A 25,763-nucleotide genomic window follows, 5' to 3' on the forward strand; every position below is an offset into this window, starting at 1 on the left:
TTTATTGACTCTTTAAAGTAAAATGATCCAGAAGTAGAGTCAGCTTTAAGAATGGTTTGATAAGTTTCTGCTTCTCTAGTGAAAACTAGTCACTAGAGTGAGCAATGGGATCAGCTTCCTTGGGACCTCATGGTTTCCCCAATGAGAGACTGCTGGTGGGAGAAGGGAAAAGGAGGGCAAAGATGCAGGGAGAAAACCAAAAGGTGATTCCTTTACAGTCCACACCTTTGGTTACAACAACCGGCATCCAAATACACCTTTCATCCAAGAGGCACACTTTCAAAAATACTGATGCCTGTGTGAAATATACTCCCTGCTTCCCCCAAATGAAGTGAACTCAAAAGCCTTTCCAGTTACTTCATCTAGGACAAGCCCAGGGTCTCTATGTCAGGGGCAATCTTTTCCAAGAGGAAGTATTCAAGTACCTACAGCAACTGAGCAGCTGTCCACAACATAATATCCAGAACCTACTAGTGGAGGGGGGAACAGGATCATTGCAATAAAACCTCCCACTTGGGGGAAAAGGAGAATCGAAGTCAACAGTGGTCTCTACTCATTATTAAATGGAACAGTTCCTAGGACAGCTTTCTGGGGAGTTTCATTCCGTTTCTCTCCATTGTAACATCAGAGATGGACAGTGGAATGGCTGCTTTGTCTGACAGCTGACTGCTTTAGCAGTCAACATACTCACAGTGTGAATTCGGGGTCTACGAATAGATGGGGGTTGAGCAAATATAGGCTATTTTTAGCCAGGCTTGGTTGGATTTTATTGGTAATACTGGTCTCTAAGGTAACTGAGAAAGATTCTTACCAATTTGTTTCTGCCCCATAACAGGGCTAGTAGTTAAAGCCATAGATGTTATCTGGTTAGAGTTGTTAAACCCAGACCTGGGCCTAGAAGTTTCTGTTTCCTAGTAGCCCAGGTTTGGTTTCTCCCATACTCCTAGCCCTCAGTATAATAGTTTCCACCCAAAACCATAGAACTGACAAGGCAAATATAATGGGCCCCTTGCCTCCTGGTGGGGAACCAAGAAGGCTCAACAGAGGACCTGGGAAGAAGGTTGGTAAATCAGGCCCTTCCTGTACCCTAAATTTATCTCTTACTAAGTCCTTTCCCTCCCTGCTTCTGCTTATGTTAACCTCAGCTTGGGGTCAGGAATTTGGTATTTCCAAACCCTACAAGAAACCAGATAATCAGATTTCAAGTCATGTTTGATAACAGTCTGTAGGCAGAAGACATTCCTTAACAAAATATCTTCTCTCGACTTCCAGGAGGCCTAATTTTGAAAGAAGCCACGCAGATTCACAAAATCAGAAATTAGCAGCTTTGGAAGTTGCAATAAAACAATAAATTTGGGGAACAATTAAGTAATGCCACTATAATATTCCAAAAAGAAAAATGGAAGACTTGGTAAAGCAGGAATTATTCAAAGGAGAAATATCCTCTCATTGAAAGAAGAGATAAATCTAAAGTAAAGTGGTAGGGATTATCTTCAGGTAGCAGAAAGACATCGCATATTGCAACATATTAATTAATTAATCAATTAATTAATAATCCAGATTGTATTTTACATTAACTATCACCACTGGCCTGCATTTCCAAAGTCAACCTCTCTTGCCTGGAAACAGACTTCTCTTGGATTTTATCTCAATTGAAATTTTTATTCAGGTAATTGTAGATTCACATGCAGTTGTTTAAAAAAATAAACAGATAAATTGTACACGTTAATCAGTTTCTCCAACAGTGATTTTTTAAAAATTATAGTGGAATATAGTGGCCAGGATATTTACATTGATACAATCCATCACCTCTCTTGGATTTTGAAACCAATGGAAAACACTGAAATTGATTCATAATTTAGAAGGGAAAACATAAAGTTCAATTGAGAAAGTGTTTGTCTGATGGCCTCTATTGCTTTTGAGGGAAATAGTCATCTTCAGATAATGAAGTATGTGGGAAAAATTGGGGAGAAAGAAGTTTGCAGTAAAACATACTGAGAAATACCAGGATTTTTCAAGAAAATACTTGCATACGTAGTAGTCTATATTCAGACACTAATAATCTTTTATTTGAAGTATGTATATCAGTTGTGCTTTTCTACTAACAACCCTGAGAACATGTGATAAAAGCAATTGTGACAGCATTTCAGAGTGGGCTGGCCTTAAGTCAAGGTGATTAAAACAGATTATTTCTAAGTTTCCATGATTTATAGTTACTTATATTTACATTGACTTGCTTAAAATTTCTTGAACCATGAATTCCAAATTCATTAAAAATAGCATTGTATTTTAGCTTCAAAATAAATGCAAAGGGTAAGAAACAAAAACTCTACCATGAATGAGGTTTGGCAAACCAATCGTGAAAAAAAAAAAAAAGTGACAACTGACAACTGAAAGTGACATTTTTCATCCAATGTAGAAGTAGGATACTGTAGAAAGTTTTGTGCTGCTTCATCAAAGGATCTAAATGCATCTATAGAAATGTACATTCTGGGCCTCCAATAGAATTTTTAAATAAGGTATTATCTTTACATGGCACTTGGAGCAAAAAAAGTCAAAACTCCTTATCAATTCTATATTCTCCTAATTTCATATCTTTAAAATGTATTTCTAAATTAATTTTATTTAACCGAAGTGTTTATTGAGACTACTGTATGACTGGCACTGCCCTGGATCCTGGGAATCTATTGGAAAGCAAAACAGACATAGTTCCTCCACTCTTTTTTTTTTAAGGTTTATTTATTTATTTATTTATTTATTTATTTATTTATTTATTTATTTATTTATTTATTTTTGGCTGCATCGGGTCTTAGTTGCAGCGCTCAGGCTTCTCTCTAGTTATGGCACGCAGGCTTGGTAGTTGTGGTGCGCAGGCTCAGTAGTTATGGCATGCAGGCTCAGTAGTTGTGGCATGGGGCCTTAAGTTGCCCCGTGGCATGTGGGATCCTAGTTCCCCGACCAGGAATTGAACCCGCATCCCCTGCATTGGAAGGCAGATTCTTAACCACTGGACCACCAGGGAAGTCCCCCGTTCCTCCACTCTTAAGCTTACATTATATATAGGAAAAAAAGGGCAAAGTTTTAGGGAAAAACAAAAGTTTTCTCCCCAAACTTTCTCAAATCTGCAAGAATGTTTGAGCAAAACTCTACACCTTTCTATTAGGATAGACTCTTCTAACTGTTAATATCATTTAATCATTCTTATGAATGGTTAACTAACACACCACCTGCGTTTTACATGGCTCTTTAAGGCAGTCATTGCCTCAAACCTTACTCCACACGATTTCAGTGATTTTCTGGAAGCCTTAGAATGTCGGCTGTCAGCAGCAGTTTCAGTTGAATTTATGGAGTTACTCTACTTTCCCAATATCTATCTGTCATGGATTGAACCAAGGGCGACAGTAGTTCCCCTCCCCAAATCATTTAGGAAGGTAGCAAATTTAACTGAAGATGGGGGAAGATATATACGAGGTTTTACATTCAAGCAGGGCATCCATTCAAACTAAATACTACATCCATATTATTCCAAAGTCCTCTGGCTACCCGAATGGCTGTGATATTTTTTCCCCGTGACCGTTTTACCCAATTTAAGACTCCAATCCAAACCACCTCTCTGGCCTTTCCTTCCTCATGTGGCCCTTTCTCTTCCTTAGCTGTTCCTTCTGTGTAACCCCTGATGTTCCTCACTCTCTTATAGCCTCTTGTCCAAATTTCATTACAGGCCTACATTTGCATAATCCAAATTTATCAAATCCTGTATCATCCTGCTCCTCTGGAATGTGATTATGGCTCTAAATAATAAATCTGCCCCTCCATTATTACATTATGAGATATTTTCATTATAGATCTGTAGTTAATATAAAAATAGTTGCTTGGGTATACTTCTAGGTGAAACAAGTGAAAAATGCAGGTCATGTTACCATAGAGAGGCATTCAGTGACGAGAGCTGGGCAGAGGACAGCAAAAATTACTCTCTGCGCAAAAGAGTTCAAAATAAACAAATGAAAGAGATCGGGTAGCAGTAAAATAAGTTAGAATTTGCACTCACCATGATCCCTGCCACTCCACTGGTTTTTTTTTTTTTTGGACATTCTGTGCCTCAAGTGGGAAGTGGGAATAGAAAAGCATCAGTTGCTCTGGCTGGCAGCCCCTCAGAGTGTAGGACGTGAAGATATGACAGCCCAACACTACCTCAGAAGAAAACAAGTACAGTGCGGAGAGGGGTGATAGTAAGACGTGTGGGTGAGTTAGGGTCGAGCTTGGTTGTAAATAACAAAGAACCAAGCAAACAATGACCAAAGGAAGAGGTGAATGTTTCTCAAATAACAAGAATCCCACTGCCGTAGGAATCAGGATGCTTTTATTTTTCTGTCCTGCCATTCTCTAGCATATGACTCTCATCCTCATGGTCATAAAACAGCTGCTAAACCTCTGGCATTGCAGACAAGAAAAAGGAAGTGTGCAAAGGGGAGGGTAAAATCCCTTTCCTTCAAGGTTTGCCTTTCTATTTGTCAAGAAAAGGAGGGAAGGCCTCCCTCAGAACTTCCCTCCCCATCTACTTGCCTAGAACTATGCTACATCATTGCTCTGGCTTACAGGAGATGGGATCTTGAGTGCTACTTTTTCCTCTCAATTTTGTAGAAGAAGTCAAGCGAGAAGGAGTTTGGAATGGGTGTTGAGAGAGGCAACCTATTTGCACAACTGGAGTGGAGATGAATAAGAGTCCCTCACTACTTTTAAGATCCAAGGAAAGATTTGCACAGTGAAGAGGTAAGATGGTCATCAGAAAGGCACATTCACCTCAGGGATTCACATGTTTACTCAGGAACAATAATTTTAAAATACAGTGAGATCAAGTGAGATGAAAGGTATTTCCTGCTGAAATGACTTGATAAGTTCCTGATGTTGATATGGTATCTACTCAGTTATTGACATATATATATATATATGTGTGTGTGTGTGTGTGTATCGTGTGTGTGTGTGTGCGTGTGTGTGCGTGCACGCGCAGAAGGAAGAAGGGGACGAGGAAAAGGGGAGGAGAGGGAGAAGGAGTCATCACACGGAGGGGGAAAACCCTTTCACCTTGCTCAGTGACAAGACAATCTGGAACCTCATTTCAAATACTTCCAGAAGTATTAGGAAATAAGAACACAAAACTGGGCTATATTCCATACAACAAATTAATTTGGAGAACACAAAAGCTAATGGATTATGGTTTTACATAAATAATCACATTAGCTCCAACCTACAGCAAACTTGGTCACACATTGTTGGTTAAGTAACTTCATTAAGTTTTGTTTTTTAAAGAGGACAGGTTCTAAGAATTCTTTCCAGAAAATTTCAGATAAGTGCAGCAGAATACTGATGGGCATGGATAGCTAGGCATTTATTAATAGGATTTTAATAATGTACTACCAAGAAGTTTGAAAGTTGTCCCTGTTTCATATATTTAATCTGGGCGCCAAAACAAAATTAACCAAAGTAGAGATAAGTTGTGTTGCAGCGTTAAGACTCCACACTTCCACTGCAAGGGGTGCGGGTTCAATCCCTGGTCAGGGGAACTAAAGTCCCACATGCCCCATGGTGTGGCCAAAAAATAAAAAAAATGTCCTCATCACAAGAAAAAACTGTAACATTTCTAATGTTAGTTTCTGCTTTTGAAAGAACACCAACAATATTCCCACCACTCTAAACATATATTTTTACAGGAGCAATTGTTCCAGTTTTTCTTAGGTACCAATATTTCCAAAGTTCTAAATTTGATCTTGAAAATGGGTACTTCCATAATGCTAAGACTCTTTTTAATAAAGACATGCATAAAATAGTGGGTCAGGACATATTAACAGTGAAGTTTCATGTGAATATTCTGGAGATTCATCACTCATAGCAAGAGAATTGGAGAAAAAAATAGTCGTGGAGGGAATTAATTGGTTTTTTGAACCCACTCTATCAGGTAAAGGAAGAGATTGATTTGGGTTATTACCTGAATTATCTAGGTCTTTCAAAAGCAAAGAAAAAACCAAAAAGGACAATTAATTTTCCTTGATTCAGTTGAAAAATAAAAGCATTGCATGGGAATACCTCAACTTTGAGTAGTTTTCAAAAATGTTCTAAATAATTTATTGATAATTATAAATAATATTCATAAATCTAAAAATTCCACTCATATGGGGTCTGTCTTAAGGAAATATCCTATATTATGGTAGTTCCTTTTACAGACACATTTACTACAGTGTTTTTTTAATTCATTTATTTATTATTTTTTAAAATTTATTTTTGGCTGCTTTGGGTCTTCACTGCTGCACATGGGCTTTCTCTAGTTGCGGCGAGCAGGATCTACTCTTCGTTGCGGTGCGTGGGCTTCTCATTGCGGTGGCTTCTCTTGTTGCGGACCACGAGCTCTAGGCACGCGGGCTTCAGTAACTGTGGCACACGGGCTCAGTAGTTGTGGCACACGGGCTTAGTTGCTCCACAGCATGTGGCATCTTCCCGGACCAGGGATCGAACTCGTGTCCCCTGCATTGGCAGGTGGATTCTTAACCACTGCGCCACCAGGGAAGTCCCTTATTCATTTATTAAACACATATTAATTGAAGACTAAAGACCTGGCACTGCTGGTCTATGGATCAGGAATACAGAAGTCAATAAAAATGAAAAGTTTGTCCCTGTGGAATTCCTTCTAGTTGGGGGTAGGAGCAATAGACATAAATACATACATACAAACATAGATATATAAAATGTGTTGATGGTGACAGATACTATGGAGAAGAAAAAAAGGACATAAATAAATAAAGCTGGGGAGATTATGTGAGTGGGTGGAAGTTTTAGTGTTGACAGAAAAAACATTGAGAAGGTGAAGTTCAAGCAAAGGCCATAAAGCTCTCCGGGGTAAAACATTCCTGGCAGAGGGTGAGCTGGGAAGGCCCGAGGTGCACGGAGACTGGCAGGTTCAACAACTGGAGAAGAGGCCTGGAAGGCCAGAGTCGGATGAGGAGAGACAGAGTTCTAGGAGATGAACTCAGAAAGAGGTACCTGGACACCAGGTCATCTGGAGTCTTGTGAGCCATCACTAGGACTTGGATTCAACATTACAAATTTGGCTACAACAAAGTCTTCAAATGAAATGAACAGTATACTAAGGAAGAGTTAATATTTTTTCAGGATGATGGCCTATAATAGAGCTATTACAAATGTGTGTATGAATATTTCCTAAAGACATTGGAAAACCTTGTGATAGAATGTTAGGTGAATGAAGCTGCATGCATTGTAAAAGTTGTCTGGTTTTAAATATCTAAAAAAACAAGGCTAGAGAAAATCATGGAAGGAAATGTATTAACATGTAAAACAGCAAGTAGTAAGATTATGGATGTTTTGTTTTCATTAGTTTATTTTTTTCCCCAACTTTTCTTCAACATGCACATAGAACTTTCATAACCAGAAAATAATTTCAGTTCATTTTTGGAAAATTAGATCAATTTTTAAAAGGTGCGAGGCCCTGAGGTAACTGGCTGTATACAGCCATGTCTCAAGGAGACCTGTAGCTGTGTAGCCCAGTTTTAGCAGCTCTGGCCTCACTATCCTTGTATAATATGAGTTGTCACACTGTTCCTAGTGACTGTCTATGTTACCATTTTAATTATGTGGAGAAATATCTGAGAAAAAAAGTTGGAGCCACGTTCTTGGCAAAGACTAGCTATTTAGTGTTGGAAGCAAGCACAGGCTCAGTTCTGAGGCTGGATCTGAGGTAACCCTCTTCACAGTTTAGAAGAATGCAAGATTCCTGGCAATTTTTTTCTAAATCGAAGGAATTTGTTATGAGAGACAGTATAGAATCTCTCACAGATCCAAGGAGGAGGCTTCCAATGAGATCTGTACCTCCTGATTTGCAAGATGCACTTGTACAATATAGCCAGCCTCTTTCTGTTTCGGGGCTTGTTGATTTTTGGAATGAGAGGGGAGAGGAAAAGGGCAGTAGGAGAAGGGAAAGCATTAAGCAATCCACCTGCAGATATTGCTTAAATCCAGGTTAGGTTCATATCACCTCAAGTGCTATTTGGTAACAGATCTCGTTAGCAACCCTTCACAAAGGGTAGGAAGAAGTGGAGTTGAAAAGTCTAAGCGTATTTTCAAAAAAAAAGATTTGATTAAGGCTAATGAGGAAAAAAAACATAAACCTAGCACATGGAGACATAGGTCTGCATGATATCACATCAGCGATGTATACATTATGATGCACTTGGTGATCTGAAAGGGACTTGGACTTAAAAAGAGCAGAAACAGGGCCAGGGACACAACATGATGGCGGGTCCCCAATTACATTGTCTTTCCAGGGGAACATACACACAAAGAACATATGTTACATTTAATTCTTTACTTCGCCTCGTATAAATAGATGCAACGTTAAAGTCTGTTGATATCCTTCCTTCTAAGCACAATTAAGAGAGTAGCATACAACTATAAAATCCTCAGTATTGTCTCACATGCCTTTCAAAATGTTCTGATTAATCCATCATTCATTGGGTCCAAAACTATCCTTATTACCACTGAAATGGTGTCATGGCAAAATATTTCTAACAAATCATGAAAATTTTTTGAAAAGAAAACATGAATGTGATACTGAGGCTGACGGGGATGTTGATAATCACATTCTACCATGATCTTCGAAAAATGTGTCTTTGGTCTTGAATTCGAGGTACTGAAATTAAGCATTCATGCTGGATCTTTTCAAGTTGTGTTTTAGAGGACTTAGTGAGAGTTCAGTGAGTGAGCGGACAATGAAGTTTCCGTGCCTTTCCAGTTAACAAGGTAGCTTTTCTTTAATAGGAATAGTAAAGGTTTTTAAATTATCACTTCAAATATAAGAAATGAAGTTGTACTGAGGAAAAAAAAGAGTTGTCATTCACTAATTTAAACACATATATCAATATATACATATATATAACTTTAAATCATTGCATCTAACACATAAGTCATTGCATATTATTATATCATATACCACGAAGGAAAAAAATGCTTCCAATTAAACTATGACACAGTTCTTTTTTATCCCTTAGAATGTTTTATACTTATTGGAAGAGCTCTTTTAGACTTATTTAGATACAGATTTTTATTGTATATTACTCTTGTGCGTATGTGAAAAAATATATATCGGCAAAATATATCAGAAAAGTATTTCCAAGCTTTGCATTCAGAGCCTACTCTTCTAAATCACATTTTGATTCAGCCTCAGTGATATCTATGACTTTCCACACAAGACTCCTTTGTGACGTCAACGCTGTCATGCACATTCCTTAAAAGAGCACTCCATCATTGTCTCAAGAATTTTCTTCCATGATACTGACCCTCATACTGTAAATTTTCATGCTGACTTTCTGGATCTTAACCATTAAGGTTCCAAGAAAGGGGTTCAGACCAATTATATGCAGGTAATTACAACTGTTTCATGATTGTGTCAATTTGTAAGGTGTCTTCCATAATTAGAAGAACCCAAACTTCAGAGATGTTAGTTTGCTTTTCCTTAAAGTTATATTATTTTTATTATTATTTTTGGCTGCATTGGGTCTTCGTTGCTGCGCGAGCTTTCTCTAGTTGCAGCGAGCAGGAGCTACTCTTTGTTGTGGTGTGCGGGCTTCTCACTGCAGTGGCTTCTCTTGTTGCGAAGCAGGGGCTCTAGGTGCACGAGCTTCAGCAGTTGCAGCACACTGGCTCAGTAGTTTCGGCATGCAGGCCCTAGATCATGTGGGCTTCAGTAGTTGTGGTGCATGGGCTCAGAAGTTAAGCCAAGCGGTCTCTAGGGTGTGCAGGCTTCAGTAGTTCTGGCTCGTGGACTTAGTTGCTCCGCGACATGTGGGATCTTCCCAGACCAGGGACTGAACTCATGTCCCCTGCACTGGCAGGCGGATTCTTATCCACTGCACCACCAGGTAAGTCCCCAGAGATGTTAAGATGTAAAAAAAAAAAACCTGCATCTTACAATTGATGAAATATGGAAAATATATTTCTTTATTTGGTATAATCATCACATTTAGAAAACACATCAAGGGGCTTGATCAAGCTCGCACGCCACAACTACTGAAGCCAAAGCAATGAGAAGCCCACGCACCGCCACGAAGAGTAGCCCCCGCTCGCTGCAACTAGAGAAAGCCCGAGCGCAGCAACAAAGACCCAACGCAGCCAGAAATAAAATAAATAAAATAAATAAATTTATTTAAAAACACACAAACATGAAGATTAGTCTTGAAGTGATTTTTTATGGCTATCTAATAAATGATTAAAAATAAAAGGATATAATGGAAATATTGAAAGTTATACCATAACTATAATCCTCTACCTGAAGGATTTCCAAGTTTTTCAGTTCATAAAAAGTTTCACGTTTCAACTGAGACATATTTCAAATGTCAAGTAATAATTGCATGTTCACATGACTACAAGCATTACAAATAAAGGAACAAATTTGTTCAACAACATATGTTGTCAGTAACCATTTTGTCCCAGAAGTAAAACAGGTAAAAAGTTATGTATGCCCATATCCTGTGAAAAACACAATTGATTCCAAGGGTTTACATCAGATTTGAATCTTAATGCCATATTCTTTTTTTTAAAACATGTTTATTGGAGTATAATTGCTTTACAATGGGGTGTTAGTTTCTGCTGTATAACAAAGTGAATCAGCTATACATATACATATACATATATCCCCATATCCCCTCCCTCTTGTGCCTCCCTCCCACCCTCCCTATCCCAATCCTCTAGGTGGTCACAAAGCACCGAACTGATCTACCTGTGCTATGCAGCCTCTTCCCACTAGCTGTCTATTTTACTTTTGGTAATGTATATATGTCAATGTTACTCTCTCACTTCGTGCCAGCTTACCCTTCCCCCTCCCTGCGTCCTGAAGTCCATTCTCTATGTCTGCGTTTTCACTCCTGTCCTGCCCCTAGGTTCATCAGAACCATTTTAATTTTTTAGATTCCATATATATGTGTTAGCATACGGTATTTGTTTTTCTCTTTCTGACTTACTTCCCTCTGTATGACAGACTCTAGGTTCATCCACCTCACTACAAATAACTCAATTTCGTTTCTTTTTAGGGTGGAGTAATATTCCATTGTATATAGGTGCCACATCTTCTTTATCCATTCATCTGTCGATGGACACTTAGGTTGCTTCCATGTCCTAGCTATTGTAAATAGAGCTGCAATGAACATTGTGGTACATGACTCTTTTTGACCTATGGTTTTCTCAGGGTATATGCCCAGTAGTGGGATTGCTGGGTCATATGGTAGCTCTATTTTTAATTTTTAAGGAAACTCCATACTGTTCTTCATAGTGACTGTATCAATTTACATTCCCACCAACAGTGCAAGAGGGTTCCCTTTTCTGCACACCCTCTTCAGCATTTATTGTTTCTAGACTTTCTGATGATGGCCATTCTGACCAAGAGGTGATACCTCATTGTGGTTTTGATTTCCATTTCTCTAATGATTAGTGATGTTGAGCATTCTTTCATGTGTTTGTTGGCAATCTGTAGGTCTTCTATGGAGAAATGTCTATTTAGGCCTTCTGCCCATTTTTGGATTGGGTTGTTTGTTTTTTTGATATTGAGATGCATGAGCTGCTTGTATATTTTGGAGATTAATCCTTTGTCAGTTGCTTCGTTTGCAAATATTTTCTCCCATTCTGAGGGTTGTCTTTTTGTCTTGTTTATGGTTTCCTTTGCTGTGCAAAAGCTTTTAAGTTTCATTAGGTACCATTTGTTTATTTTTGTTTTTATTTCCCTTTCTCTAGGAGGTGGGTCAAAGAGGATCTTGCTGTGATTTATGTCATAGAGTGTTCTGCCTATGTTTTCCTCTAAGAGTTTTATAGTGTCTGGACTTACATTTAGATCTTTAATCCACTTTGAGTTTATCTTTGTGTATGGTGTTAGGGAGTGTTCTAATTTCATTCTTTTACATGTAGCTGTCCAGTTTTCCCAGCACCACTTATTGAAGAGGCTGTCTTTTCTCCACTGTATATTCTTGCCTCCTTTATCAAAAAAAAGGTGACCATATGTGCGTGGGTTTATCTCTGAGCTTTCTATCCTGTTCCATTGATCTATATTTCTGTTTTTGTGCCAGTACCATACTGTCTTGATTACTGTAGCTTTGTAGTATAGTCTGAAGTCCAGAAGACTGATTCCTCCAGCTCCGTTTTTCTTTCTCGAGATTGCTTTGGCTATTTGGGATCTTTTGTGTTTCCATACAAATTGTGAAATTTTTTGTTCTAGTTCTGTGAAAAATTTCATTGGTCGTTTGAAAGGGATTGCATTGAATCTGTAGATTGCTTTGGGTAGTATAGTCATTTTCACAATGTTGATTCTTCCAATCCAAGAATGTGGTATATCTCTCCATCTGTTTGTATCATTAATTTCTTTCATCAGTGTCTTATAGTCTTCTGCATACAGGTTTTTGGCTCCTTAGGCAGGTTTATTCCTAGAGATTTTATTCTTTTTGTTGCGATGGTAAATGGGAGTTTTTCATTAATTTCTCTTTCAGATTTTTCATCATTAGTGTATAGGAATGCAAGAGATTTCTGTGCATTAATTTTGTATCCTGCTACTTTACCATATTCATTGATTAGCTCTAGTAGTTTTCTGGTAGCATCTTTAGGATTTGCTATGTATAGTATCATGTCATCTGCAAACAGTGACAGATTTACTTCTCCTTTTCCGATTTGGATTCCTTTTATTTCTTTTTGTTCTCTGATTGCTGTGGCTAAACTTCCAAAACTATGTTGAATAATAGTGGTGAGAGTGGGCCACCTTGTCTTGTTCCTGATCTTAGTGGAAATGGTTGCAGTTTTTCACCATCGAGAACAATGTTGGCTGTGGGTTTGTCATATATGGCCTTTATTATATTGAGGTAAGTTCCCTCTATGCCTACTTTCTGGAGGGTTTTTATCATAAATGGGTGTTGAATTTTGTTGAAAGCTTGCTCTGCATCTATTGAGATGATCATATGGTTTTTCTCCTTCAATTTGTTACTATGGTGTATCACATTGATTGATTTGCATATATTGAAGAATCCTTGCATTCCTGGGATAAACTCCACTTGATCATGGAGTAGGAACCTTTTAATGTGCTGCTGGATTCTGTTAGCTAGTATTTTGTTGAGGATTTTTGCATCTATGCTCATCAGTGATATTGGCCTGTAGTTTTCTTTCTTTGTGACATCTTTGTCTGTTTTTGGTATCAGGGTGACGGTGGCCTCGTAGAATGAGTTTGGGAGTGTTCCTCCCTCTGCTATATTTTGGAAGAGTTTGAGAAGGATAGGTGTTAACTCTTCTCTAATTGTTTGATAGAATTCACCTGTGAAGCCATCTGGTCCTGGGCTTTTGTTTGTTGGAAAATTTTTAATCACAGTTTCAATTTCAGTGCTTGTGATTTGTCTGTTTATATTTTCTATTTCTTCCTGGTTCAGTCTCAGAAGGTTGTGCTTTTCTAAGAATTTGTTGATTTCTTCCAGGTTGTCCATTTTATTGGCATATAGTTGCTTGTAGTAATCCCTCATGATCCTTTGTATTTCTGCAGTGTCAGTTGTTACTTCTCCTTTTTCATTTCTAATTCTATTGATTTGAGTCTTGTCCCTTTTTTTCTTGATGAGTCTGGCTAATGGTTTATCAGTTTTGTTTATCTTCTCAGAAACCAGCTTTTAGTTTTATTTATCTTTGCTATTGTTGCCTTCATTTCTTTTTCATTTATTTCTGATTGATGTTTATGATTTCTTTCCTTCTGCTAACTTTGGATTTTTTTTGTTCTTCTTTCTCTAATTGCTTTACGTGTAAGGTTAGGTTTTTTATTTGAGATTTTTCTTCTTTCTTGAGGTAGGACTGTATTGCTATAAACTTCCCTCTTAGAACTGCTTTTGTTGCATCCCATAGGTTTTGGGTCGTCGTGTTTTCATTGTCACTTGTTTCTACGTATTTTTTGATTTCCTCTTTGATTTCTTCAGTGATCTCTTGGTTATTTAGTAGTGTACTGTTTAGCCTCCATGTGTTTGTATTTTTTACAGATTTTTTCCTGTAATTGATATCTAGTCTCATAGCATTGTGGTCAGAAGAGATACTTGATATGATTTCAGTTTTCTTAAATTTACCAAGGCTTGATTTGTGATCCTAGATATGATCTATCCTGGAGAATATTCCATGAGCACTTGAGAAGAAAGTGTATTCTGTTGTTTTTGGATGGAATGTCCTATAAATATCAATTAAGTCCATCCTATTTAATGTACCATTTAAAGCTTGTGTTTCCTTATTTATTTTCATTTTGAATGATCTGTCCATTGGTGAAAGTGGGGTGTTTAAGTCCCCTACTCTTATTGTGTTACTGTCGATTTCCCCTTTTATGGCTGTTAGCATTTGCCGTATGTATTGAGGTGCTCCTATGTTGGATGCATAAATATTTACAATTGTTATATTTTCTTCTAGGATTGATCCCTTGATCATTATGTAGTGTCCTTCTTTCTCTCTGGTCATAGTCTTTATTTTAAAGTCTATTTTGTCTGATATGAGAATTGCTACTCCAGCTTTCTTTTGATTTCCATTTGCATGGAATCTTTTTCCATCCCTTCACTTTCAGTCTGTATGTGTCCCTAGGTCTGAAGTGGGTCTCTTGCAGACAGCATATATACAAGTCTTGCTTTTATATCCATTCAGCCAGTCTCTGTCTTTTGGTTGGAGCATTTAATCCATTTACATTTAAGGTAATTTTCGATATGCATGTTCCTATTACCATTTTCTTAATTGTTTTGGATTTGTTATTGTAAGTCTTTTCCTTCTCTTGTGTTTCCTGCCTAGAGAAGTTCCTTTAGCATTTGCTGTAAAGCCGGTTTGGTGGTGCTGAATTCTCTTAGCTTTTGCTTGTCTGTAAAGGTTTTAATTTCTCCATTGAATCTGAATGAGACCCTTGCTGGGTAGAGTAATCTTGGTTGTAGGTGTTTCCCTTTCATCACTTTAAATATGTCCTGCCACACCCTTCTGGCTTGCAGAGTTTCTGCTGAAAGATCAGCTGTTAACCTTATGGGGATTCCCTTGTATGTTATGTGTTGTTTTTCCCTTGCTGCATTTAATATTTTTTCTTTGTAGTTAATTTTTGATAGTTTGATTAATATATGTCTTGGCATGTTTCGCCTTGGATTTATCCTGTATGGGACTCTCTGTGCATCCTCGACTTGATTGACTATTTCCTTTCCCATATTAGGGAAGTTTTCAACTATAATCTCTTCAAATATTTTCTCAGTCCCTTTCTTTTTCTCTTCTTCTTCTGGGACCCCTATAGTTCTAATGCTGGTGCATTTAATATTGTCCCAGAGGTCTCTGAGACTGTCCTCAATTCTTTTCATTCTTTTTTCTTTTTTTCTGCTCTGCGGTAGTTATTTCCACTATTTTATCTTCCAGGTCACTTATCCATTCTTCTGCCTCAGTTATTCTGCTATTGCTTCCTTCTAGAGAATTTTTCATTTCATTTATTGTGTTGTTTATCATTGTTTGTTTGCTCTTTAGTTCTTCTAGGTCCTTGTTAAACATTTCTTGTATTTTCTCCCTTCTATTTCCAAGATTTTGGATCCTCTTTATTATCATTACTCTGAATTCTTTTTCAGGTAGACTGCATATTTCCTCTTCATTTGTTTGGTCGGGTGGGTTTTTACCTTGCTCCTTTATCTGCTGTGTATTTCTCTGTCTTCTCATTTTGCTTAACTTACTGTGTTTGGGGTCTCCTTTTCACAGGCTGCAAGTTTGTAGTTCCCATTGTTTTTTGTGTCTGCCCCAGTGGGTAAGGTTGGTTCAGTGGGTTGTGTAGTCTTCCTTGTGGAGGGGACTGGTGCCTGTGTTCTGGTGGATGAGGCTGGATCTTGTCTTTCTTGTGGGCAGGACCACATCCGGTCATGTGTTTTGGGGTGTCTGTGAACTTATTATGATTTTAGGCAGCCTCTCTGCTAATTGTGGGATTGTGTTCCTGTCTTGTTAGTTGTTTGGCATAGGGTGTCCAGCACTGTAGCTTGCTGGTTGTTGAGTGGAGCTGGGTCTTAGCATTGAGATGGAGATCTCTAGGAAAGCTCTCGCCGATTGATATTACGTGAAGCCAGGAGGTCTCTGGTGGACCAATGTCCTGAACTCAGCTCTCCCACCTCAGAGACTCAGGCCTGACACCTGGCCAGAGCAACAAGACCCTGTCAGCCACATGGCTTCCTGTTCTCCTTCCTGCACCAGGAGAAAAGTGTGCCCCTGTGCTGATGCTCTTCCACCTGGGCCTTCTCTTTCACATCACTTTCTGGAGGCGGGCAAGTGGTTCAGAGTGGGTGAGCGGCTCTACTCCATGAAATCATCCAGGGGCTCTGATGCCTTCTGCTATATTCATTCTTGAAAAATTGTTTAACATCATAGAATAAACAGTGAATCTGCAAGCACTTTTCAGTAATGTAAGTAGTTTAATTGGGGTTATGTTTTACTTAAGAATTACCATTTTAAACATATTTATTTAATACCAAGCTTCTGACCCAGCTACTTCTGCAAATCTACTCTTAGGTTGCTCAAGAACATTCAAAATGCTAGTAATGCATAGCATTTACTTAATATTTTACTTTACACATCTCTTAGGCCTATATTGTACATGTCAGAGTCAACAAACTACTACAGCCCACATGCTGCATTTGTAAATAAAGTTTTGTTGGAATACAGCCATGCCTATTCATTTACAGATTGTCTATAGCTGCTTTCCCACTTGAAGAGCATGTGTAGAATTGTGTAGTTGAAGTAAAGACTGGCTACCCTGCAAAGGCAAAAATATTTATTATGTAGCCATCTACAGAAAAAGGTTGCTGCTCCCTATTCTGGAGCAAGGGGACAGTTTTGTGTTCCCTTTCACACCCTACACACTACACCCCACCTTCAAGCTGACTTGTTTTCCATTTTAACAATGAGAAAAATTTGACTTTCATTTAACAGTAATGTACTATTTTTCCATGGGTAATACTTAAGAAAACTCTCAAATATTCCTTGGAGTAGAAAGGGAGCTTATCACCAATGCAATCATAAAATTTTTTTGTGCTCATATGTCAGGCAAAGAACCATAAACGTCATTTCCTTTGCAATTCAATTGACCACCACCAGCACCCAACCCATTCCCGCAATGGTACAACTAAGATCTACCTGGTATAGTCACTTTTAGTATATTGTCAGGAGAGAATCTCAACTCACGGCATTCCCAAATACAAATATGCTTTTCAAGTGGACAAACTGAGGAACATAGGCAAAATTTCTAGTGGCTCTTATTTTTGTCTGCTCAACCCTTCTTACCTTCTTCTGGATACATGGCCCATGCCCTTAGCCTCAGGATAAAGAATGGGCTTGTGACCTAGACTGGACCAGTTATAAAGCTTCATCCCAATGTCCAAAATGATTGTTCCAAGAGGAAGGAAAAGCCTCAAACCAGGCAAATCAAAGTATGTCCCTGGGTAAACCAAAGTTTGAGAAGAGCGTAGTTTTTTTCAACAATTTGATCTAAGAACTGTAATTGAGGCCAAAAATTCCATTGTCCATTGTTAAATTAATTAAACAAGGAAGTCATTAGACTGAGGAGGGCCATATAAATAAACCAAAACCTAAGCCTGTAATGCCACAAGGTTATGAAATTGAAACCTAAAGACAGCAAATCACAAACAGCCAACCAGGCTTTAAGATTTAGCCAACCAAAAATTTCCTTACTTTGCTTCTGCCTTTTGTCTATAAAAGTCTTTCCCTGAGCTGCTGTTGGAGGAGTACTTCTAACCACTTCTGGTTTGGTACTGCCCTATTCCAATTGAGTTTTGCTCAGATAAACTCTTAAGATGTTTAATATACTTTAGTTTTTTTATTGAAGTATAGTTGATTTACAATATGGTGTTAGTTTCAGGTATACAGCAAAGTGATTCAGTTATATATTGATATTTTTTTCAGATTATATTCCATTATAGGGTATTAGAAGATGTTGAATATAGTTCCCTGTGCTATACAGTAAATCCTTGTTGCTTATCTATTTTATATATAGTAGTGTGTATCTGTTAATTCCGTACTCCTAATTTATCCCTCCCCTTTGGTAACCATAAATTTGTTTCCTGTGTCTGAGTCTGTTTCTGTTTCGTATATAGATTCATTTGTATTATTTTTTAGATTATTATCTTTTAACACATTTCTAGCTGTGGTTCCAGGTGGCCCAGGAAAAATAGAGAGAGAGAGAGAGAGATCAAGCCAAAGGAGAAGCAGAGATGAGAAGTAGAAGGAGAAGGAAAATTCCTGATAAGGCTTTAGGTCCCTGATTCCAGTCACCCCTCAAGATACCCCTTTCCTATCCTTCTGTAGTGTAGGTAGAGCAGCCAAAAAAATGTTCCCTTTTCCTTCAGGTAGCTCAGTCTATATCCCCTGCAACCAAGACTCCTGACCAACAGGGCCAGATAATCTTCAGGGAAGGCAGCCAACGGCACCTTTTTGTGGATGTTGACACTACTACATCTTCAAGCCAGTGAGGGCAACAAAACCCGAAATACCATCCCTGTTTTCTCGTAGAAGCTTTTCCTCCCTTCTCTACTTATGGTTTAGGAAATAAACAAACAAACAAAAGTTTGAAAAAAAGAAGCAAAAGCATTAGTACAACAACAATGCTTAGCCCAATTTACCAGGCAGAAATGTAATCTGCTGTGCACACTTCAAAGCGGGTTAATGCTAATCATGCGGCCCTTCTCTCCCTTTCTTTTTCCTATCTTTCTGTCTGCTTCACGTCTCATAAAATTTTTATGTCGGAAAGTTTAAAAAGTGATTTATGTAAGATCTGCTCTAAGCATTTAGCTCGAGTATCAAATTCATTTGCGTACTGATAGATAAAAGAAGAGGAAAACCGTCTTCTGTCTCGAGAAAGGCAAAACTGTCAAGCGAGGCAAAAAGAAATATACAGAAGAACCAAACCTTTTTTTTTTTTTAACTTGGCCGATCCTCCCACTGTGTGCATCTAATGTTTTGCCTCTGAGAATAGAACTTATTAGCAACCCTAAAATAAAAAAGGACAGGATATTTTTCAACCAGGGCTTTGCCAAACATCCCAGAGTTTGTCTCCAAGGACTTGAAAAGAAAGGAAAGAATGAAGAACGGAAACCCTAAAGCATGCAGTAAGGCTATCATCTAATTACTGAATGAATGGCACAGTTGTTTTGTCTGATTGCACTAAGCTAGTTATCCACTGCTAGCTTCATTGACAAAAAGGGAATCGACACAAATTATAAGGAAATTCAAGCACTAAAGGAATGTTTTGGTTCAGAGGTTTGCAATGACTATTGGCTTCGGTTTTTGGCAAAATCTGTCTTTGCCGTAGGAACTCGGCTGTGCTGGGTCAGCCTGCAGCGTTCCCAAAAGCCTAGAAGAGGACGGGCTTCCTTGTCATCTGTATCCCATCAATAAATTAAAGTGATGTTCTCCAGCTCGTGTTTGTTTCTTGGCAGGCTAATCTACAATCAGAAAAAGAAAAGGCTTTCATTTGTGGACTCCAGCTAAAGGAAAGAAGCCTTTGTATGCGGATTCACCGGAGACCAAAATATTAAAAAGTGGAAGAGGAAAACCATATGCTGCATTTCTCCTAAGGAAGCAGCTCAAAGTTCTGGTTAAAGAAATGCTTGAGCTCATTATACAGTGAAGTAAATCTTTTACTACAAGGAGAGGGTATGCTATTGTAATAACAATATTGATACCTCTGGGATGTTACAATCATTGACATTTTAACTAGTGTTCCATTTTCTCCTATTGTTTATATCAGAAAAACCTAAAAATTAGATATTTCAAAGAAACCTGAGCTGATGATACATTTTAGCATAATGCTTTCAGATTTGCACTTCATTCAAGAAGGAAGTGAGGAATCCAGTGGAATCTGTCTAGAGGATAATATTCATAACCTCATGGCTCCCTCTCTAAGCTAGTTGATACTTTATAGTTACAGCAATCAAATCCAGATTAAAGTACAAGTGGGAAAAAAATCATTGTACTGATTATCTGAACTCTCTTGCATAGTCTGTGACCTAACATAGTGTTAGGAACTCTTTTTATTTCTCTTGGTTTTTCAGGGGTTGACCTTGCCCTAGTATCCTCTGTGAACAAGTACACTGATGAGAACAGAGCTGGTGTTGTCCTTCAACTGCCTGTAAGAGAGAAAGCATTGGGATCTTCCAATCCCTTTTAGATTGACCACATTTGTGTCTGGTTTCCTTTTTTATCTTTTTGAAGCAGCCAAGCAAGAAATCCTAATTTAACAACTGTATCCTTTAAAGAAGGCAAATTTTCAGTACTTCAGGTGCAAATTTTCAGTACGTTAGGACTTCATGAACCAATGGTTCAGCTCCTTACAGAGGGGAGTTAATTTTGCTTTTCTTTTGTAGTGGAGTCACTTATAAAAACCAGCAACAGATCAAGTGCAAGGGGTATGATTGGTAAGAATGCTTGATGAAAACTTGATAGAGGCGTTTCATTGGACAGAAATGTGGATCTGGCTTTTGTTACTCAATAGATAACTGAATCAATGTGTACTTACCTAGTTTACTGGAAAAAGGACTAAATCACAAGTCAGGAGATTTTGTTCCCAGTTCTGGCCTTACTAGGTGGTGAGCAATACACTCTCCAGAGCCAGACTGCCTGGCTTTGTATCCTGGCTCTGTCACCTACTAGCTGTGTTACTTGTGCTAGCCACATTAACCTCTCTGAGCCCCAGCTTCCTCATCTTAAAATCAGGATAAAAATAATACTCATCTCATAATAGGGTTGTTATTATCTGGCATGTAATAACCACTATATAAATGTTTGTTCAATAAAATAAATTATCCTGCTACTGACAGCAAAGATCAGATCTTAGCCTTTCAAAACTCAGGTTTTTTTTGTTGGTAAAGGGAGATAATAACTAGTGCTTCTTACATCACAGTGGTCTCCAACAAGTAAATTATCTTATCTTTTGCCCCATCCTGCTTCCAGATACAGGAAATACAGGCATGGTGCAATGGCACTCTATGTGGAATTTAAAGTGGTTGTAAAAAAAATTCTGTCAGGAACTGCTTCAGACTGTGGACGGTTGAGTACTATTTTCCACTGAAGAGAGGTTTGTACCTGACTAAGAGAAAGAATTCATTAGAGGACCAAAGAAGTTTTACTCTCTAAATGACCAGAAGATACATCACTAACCAGTTCTCTGTGGCAAATCAAGCAGTCGGGGATAATGATGAGTATTTCAAAGAGTCTCTTATAAAGACAAACATCAGATCAAGTGTGAGGAGTTTGATTTGTGACTTTAGGCAGATTACTTCTTCTTAAAAGAAAATTACTTTCTAATAAAAGAAATCATTAGTTTAGTTTTTTTTTAATTACCTTTCATCACAATCCTCTGTTAGTAATCATTCGGACAGCAACGAAGAGTTTATTCTTCTTAGGAAATCTCCCATAAATAAGAAATAGACACATTTATTTTCCCTTCTAAACTCATCTTTTCTGTGAACCTCAAGTTCGAAAGAGTTCTTAAAACATCTTGCAATTCAATCCATTTGAAACTTGACACCCACAACAGGGTGAGTGCCCAGTATATGGTCCCCGCTCTAGAAATAGCAAACCACTGATTCCTAGACTGCTCTTATTACTATAAAAATCTCTCACAGCATTAACGGTTAAAAATTTCGCAAATCACAAAATGTAGAGATATACCTCACATTATACACTACAATATTTTCTATTGGATCAATGAGTACATTGCCTTTTATAAATCCATTAAATCATAGAAAACTAAAAGAGAAATTTATATTTATCAGATCTTTGGTGAGGTGATGACTTTTTAAGGTTAGAATATAATAGAAACAACAAAAGAAAACAATTAACAAATTTAACTACACAAAAACTAAAACTTTTTAGGGAACAACCAAAACTAAAATGATAAGGCAGACACTTAATTGACCAAAAATATGGATGAGTAATTAACATAAAAGGAAATATGAGTAAATAAATAAAATATTAAAGGTCTCACCGGTAACAAAAATATGCAATATTTTAAAACAATAAAATATTTATGCCTAATAACAATTATTGCCTTTAAAATTATCTGCTAGCTTTTGCCTAATAATAATTATTAATTATGGCTTTTATTATTTATTTATTTATTGACCATGCCATGAGGCATGCGGGATCTTAGTTCCAACCAGGGATCAAACCTGCACCCCCTGCATTGGGAGCACAGAGTTTTAACCACTGGACTACCAGGGAAGTGCCTAATTATTGCTTTTAAAATCAGGTAGTGCAAGGTTGACAATATATACCCACACAGTGTTGCTGGCAACATAAATTGTGCAATTTTTAGGAAAACAATTTGCCATTACAAAGTAAAAGAAATTGTATTCATTATTCTACTAAATAAACCCTCCTTATGGGAACTTTATTCTATGTGAAAATCCAGGAGAAAAAAAAGACATCTATATTTATATACTCATAAGAGTATTATTTAAAATGGCAAAATATTAAAAACCACTTAGTGTCCAACCATTTATCCCCTCTAAAGGATACTTAAAAGACATTTTAAAAGATAAGTATGGAACGTATTAAGTTAGTCTTTGTCACTCTTCCAATCATTTTTTAGCACTGCTTCCTAACATTCTGGAAACCCTCTCTGTTGAAACTCAGTGTTTATGTCTCTTAAATTCCCTTCCCTCCCACTGAAGACCCACTCAGGTCTGTCCTGTGAAAATTCCTAATTCTTCAGGTCTGAGGTGTTGCTGGAAAAGCAATCATGTCCAATGTGCAGAAGGAATTTATTTCTGGAATCAAAATATTTTCCTCCTGCTGAAATCTCTATATCAGCGATTAGTACCACTCAGTTATTCAAGCCAGGCTTGTAGGAGTTATCTTTACTCTTCCACCTCCCTCATCTCCCTTATTCACTTGGTCAAGATCTGCAGAAATGAACTAATCTCTCTTCTCTATCTGGACTATATTCAAATATCAGCAAAATAACATAAAAGAGAAGTCTGCAGAAAAATCCATTTAGTACGAAAATAACACTATTATAGAACTAAAAATAATTAGGAACAGAAATAGAATATGCATGCTAAAATATAATTTCCAACATTAAGTCCTGAAAAATAACCATGAATGAATACAATAAGACAAACAGATCGAAGCAATTAAGGAAAAGAACATAAATACTGACGATAAAGACATTCCAACATAAGGCTACCAGGGATTTCTGAAATAGAAAACCCAACTGTTGAATTCTCTGAGAGAAACCTGTTTAATCATTCCCATCTGAGAAAATTGAGAAAAAAAAGTAGGTCAGTGATAGAATCAAAATATGACTGTTATTTTGATACAGGCTAAGCGTGTAGCTTAGTTGTGTAGCTAAATAGACCTGCTATCTGAATCGCAGTAGTTGGCATGCTGACCTTATCCATTAGGCAACGCTGAATCGGGGTAGACATCTCACCTGACAGGTAGGAGGACAGGGCGCCTAATGAGGGATAGCCTGACAGCACAGAGGTGAATGTCTGCTTCCTAAAGACCGCTCACTCCCATGAGGAAGAGGGGTAGAGCTGACTTAATCATCCCTAATTTATTTTTCCAAAATTATCAGTGATATGCCACTCTAACTTCTCAGGACAGAGAGAGTAAAGAGGTGGACGGAGGCTATGAGATACGCTAACTGAGCACACACTGTAAGACGGCTAGTGCTCACTCCCAGTGGAAGGGCTCTCAAAATGTCTATCCGGTGGGATTTTTAGAATTATTCTCTTGTGTGTCTCCCAATCATCCCCTTTCTGAGTGGTAATGTTTACAGCAGTTACCCTATCCCGAAACCATCACTGAGTATTGGATGTGTAATGAAGAGAAAATCTACCACTTTAGTCTTAAAGTCTCTGGATCAAAAAGCACCATTTCTAAACCTGCTGTAGAGACTACAGCACATCACTAGATACCCTAGACTTTGCATTTGGTTTCCTTACTCTGTGGGGCTTTTTGGTTGTCTTCCTTGGGGTGAGAATAAATGTATTTTGCACATAAAAAGAAGACTGAATCAAATATTGTGTTTCATAGAACAACTGTGGAAGATATTAAAGTGTGTTCTGCTTCCTCTCTCCTCCCAGGCAAAACAGACGATGGTATTTCCTTCTCCAGTGTGACTTGCTTAAACCAGTAAGACGTGAATGGAAGTGCCATATGTTCCTTCCATGTGGTAGCGCTAAGGCCAGTATGTAATTCACCACATTCCCTTTTTACATTTGGTGATCATGCCTTGGTGATTGTGGATGTGTTGAGATGGAGTGCCTATCAGCCTACATCCCTGAAAGACTGCAATAAGCAGAGGCCCTCTAACCCATGTAGAACATTTAGCAAGTGAAAGAAATACTGTAAAGTTGTGTTGTGTTCTGTTGTGTTGTGTTGTTTGAAGAGCCCTGAGATTTGGAGTTGTGTGTTACTGCACCATAATCTAGTGCATCCAGAGGTGTATGCTGCTTTCTTGCAACGATTAGGAATTTACAGTGGAGTCAGCCCCAGTCACCTGGCCTCATTCAGGGTGCCTTTTTATCCTTTCGAGCACATTCAAAATCTCTTGAGTTTTGTTCACTCAATTTGTTGAACTTAGTATCAATTCTATCTGGTGAGACAGTACCCACAAATTCTTGTGACCAGGCATTTTCAGCCTTATACCTCAATGGGTATTTTCTTTGTTATGAAATGGCTTAGGCATTTTTTTAAAAGCCTCCTAATTAAGTTTTCATCTTGTCTCCACATTTAGCTGGAACAATCATCCTTACCAGATTCCTAATATGAAGCAACTATTTATATTTCTTAAGACTGAGCCCTCAGGGTCCTAATAAAGAACAGTGCCATGCAATGTTCCAGGCCTCAAAAATGTGTTTCTTCCTCCAATGTCTTTTTCTCAATTATGCTTTTTCCCCTCTAATCCTCTAAGGAAGATTCAGCTGAATTTGTGTCAGTCTATCTAGCACTGACTACTTGGGCCTGAAACTAAGAATATAAACCCAAAATCTCAGCTGCCTTGCAATTCAAGAGAACCAATTACAAGGGCAGAGGTATGGCCAAAAATACTTAAAAGGCCCCTAAAGAACCTCTTTTCTCTATCTTTGGAACTTTGCTTCTTGTATCAGTCAGTTATCACTGTGTAACAAATCATCCTAAAATGTAGAGGCTTAAGACAATATTATTTATTATGAAACTACATATCAGTTTAACTGTTTTGTTGAGTTGTGTTTAGCTGTTCTCATTTGGATTCCTCCATATGTCTGTGGTCAACTGAAAAAGTAGAGCAGCAGCCAGGTGGTCTAAGCTAGTATTATTGGGGTGACTCATTTCTGCTTCATGTGGTCTCTTATCCTTTAGCAAACTACACAGACTTGTTTTCATGACAATGGCAGGATTTCAAGAGAGGAAGTAGAATCACTCAAATACATTTCCAAACTTCTTCTTGTATTGTGTCTGCTACTATCCCATTGGCTGAAGAAAGTCATGTGAGCAACTGCAGAATCAGATAGGGAAAACACTATCAAAGGGCATAGATAGAGACGGCACAGAAAATAGGGACCACTAGTGCAGTTAATATATCACACCTCAACCAATGTGCTTAGGAAAAGCTAAGTGCGTAAAAATCTGTATCAGTCTGCACTCTAAGACCATTTCTGAAACCTGCTCACAGGTTTGGTTCTGGCCCCCTAAGTGGTTGTTATTTG

At 38.0% G+C, this 25,763-nt stretch overlaps 1 protein-coding gene across 7 annotated transcripts in view; it reads right to left on the bottom strand.

Annotated features, from left to right (window-relative positions):
- LOC309647466 (uncharacterized protein) overlaps positions 1-25,763 on the bottom strand; it is a gene marked incomplete at its 5' end in the record, with an annotated part of 312,977 nt that overhangs the window by 252,568 nt on the left and 34,646 nt on the right. The gene's annotated exons all lie outside the window — the stretch shown is intronic.

Source organism: Balaenoptera physalus (genome assembly GCF_965194825.1).
Source record: "Balaenoptera physalus genome assembly, chromosome: 18".
Taxonomy (NCBI): Eukaryota; Metazoa; Chordata; class Mammalia; order Artiodactyla; family Balaenopteridae; genus Balaenoptera; species Balaenoptera physalus.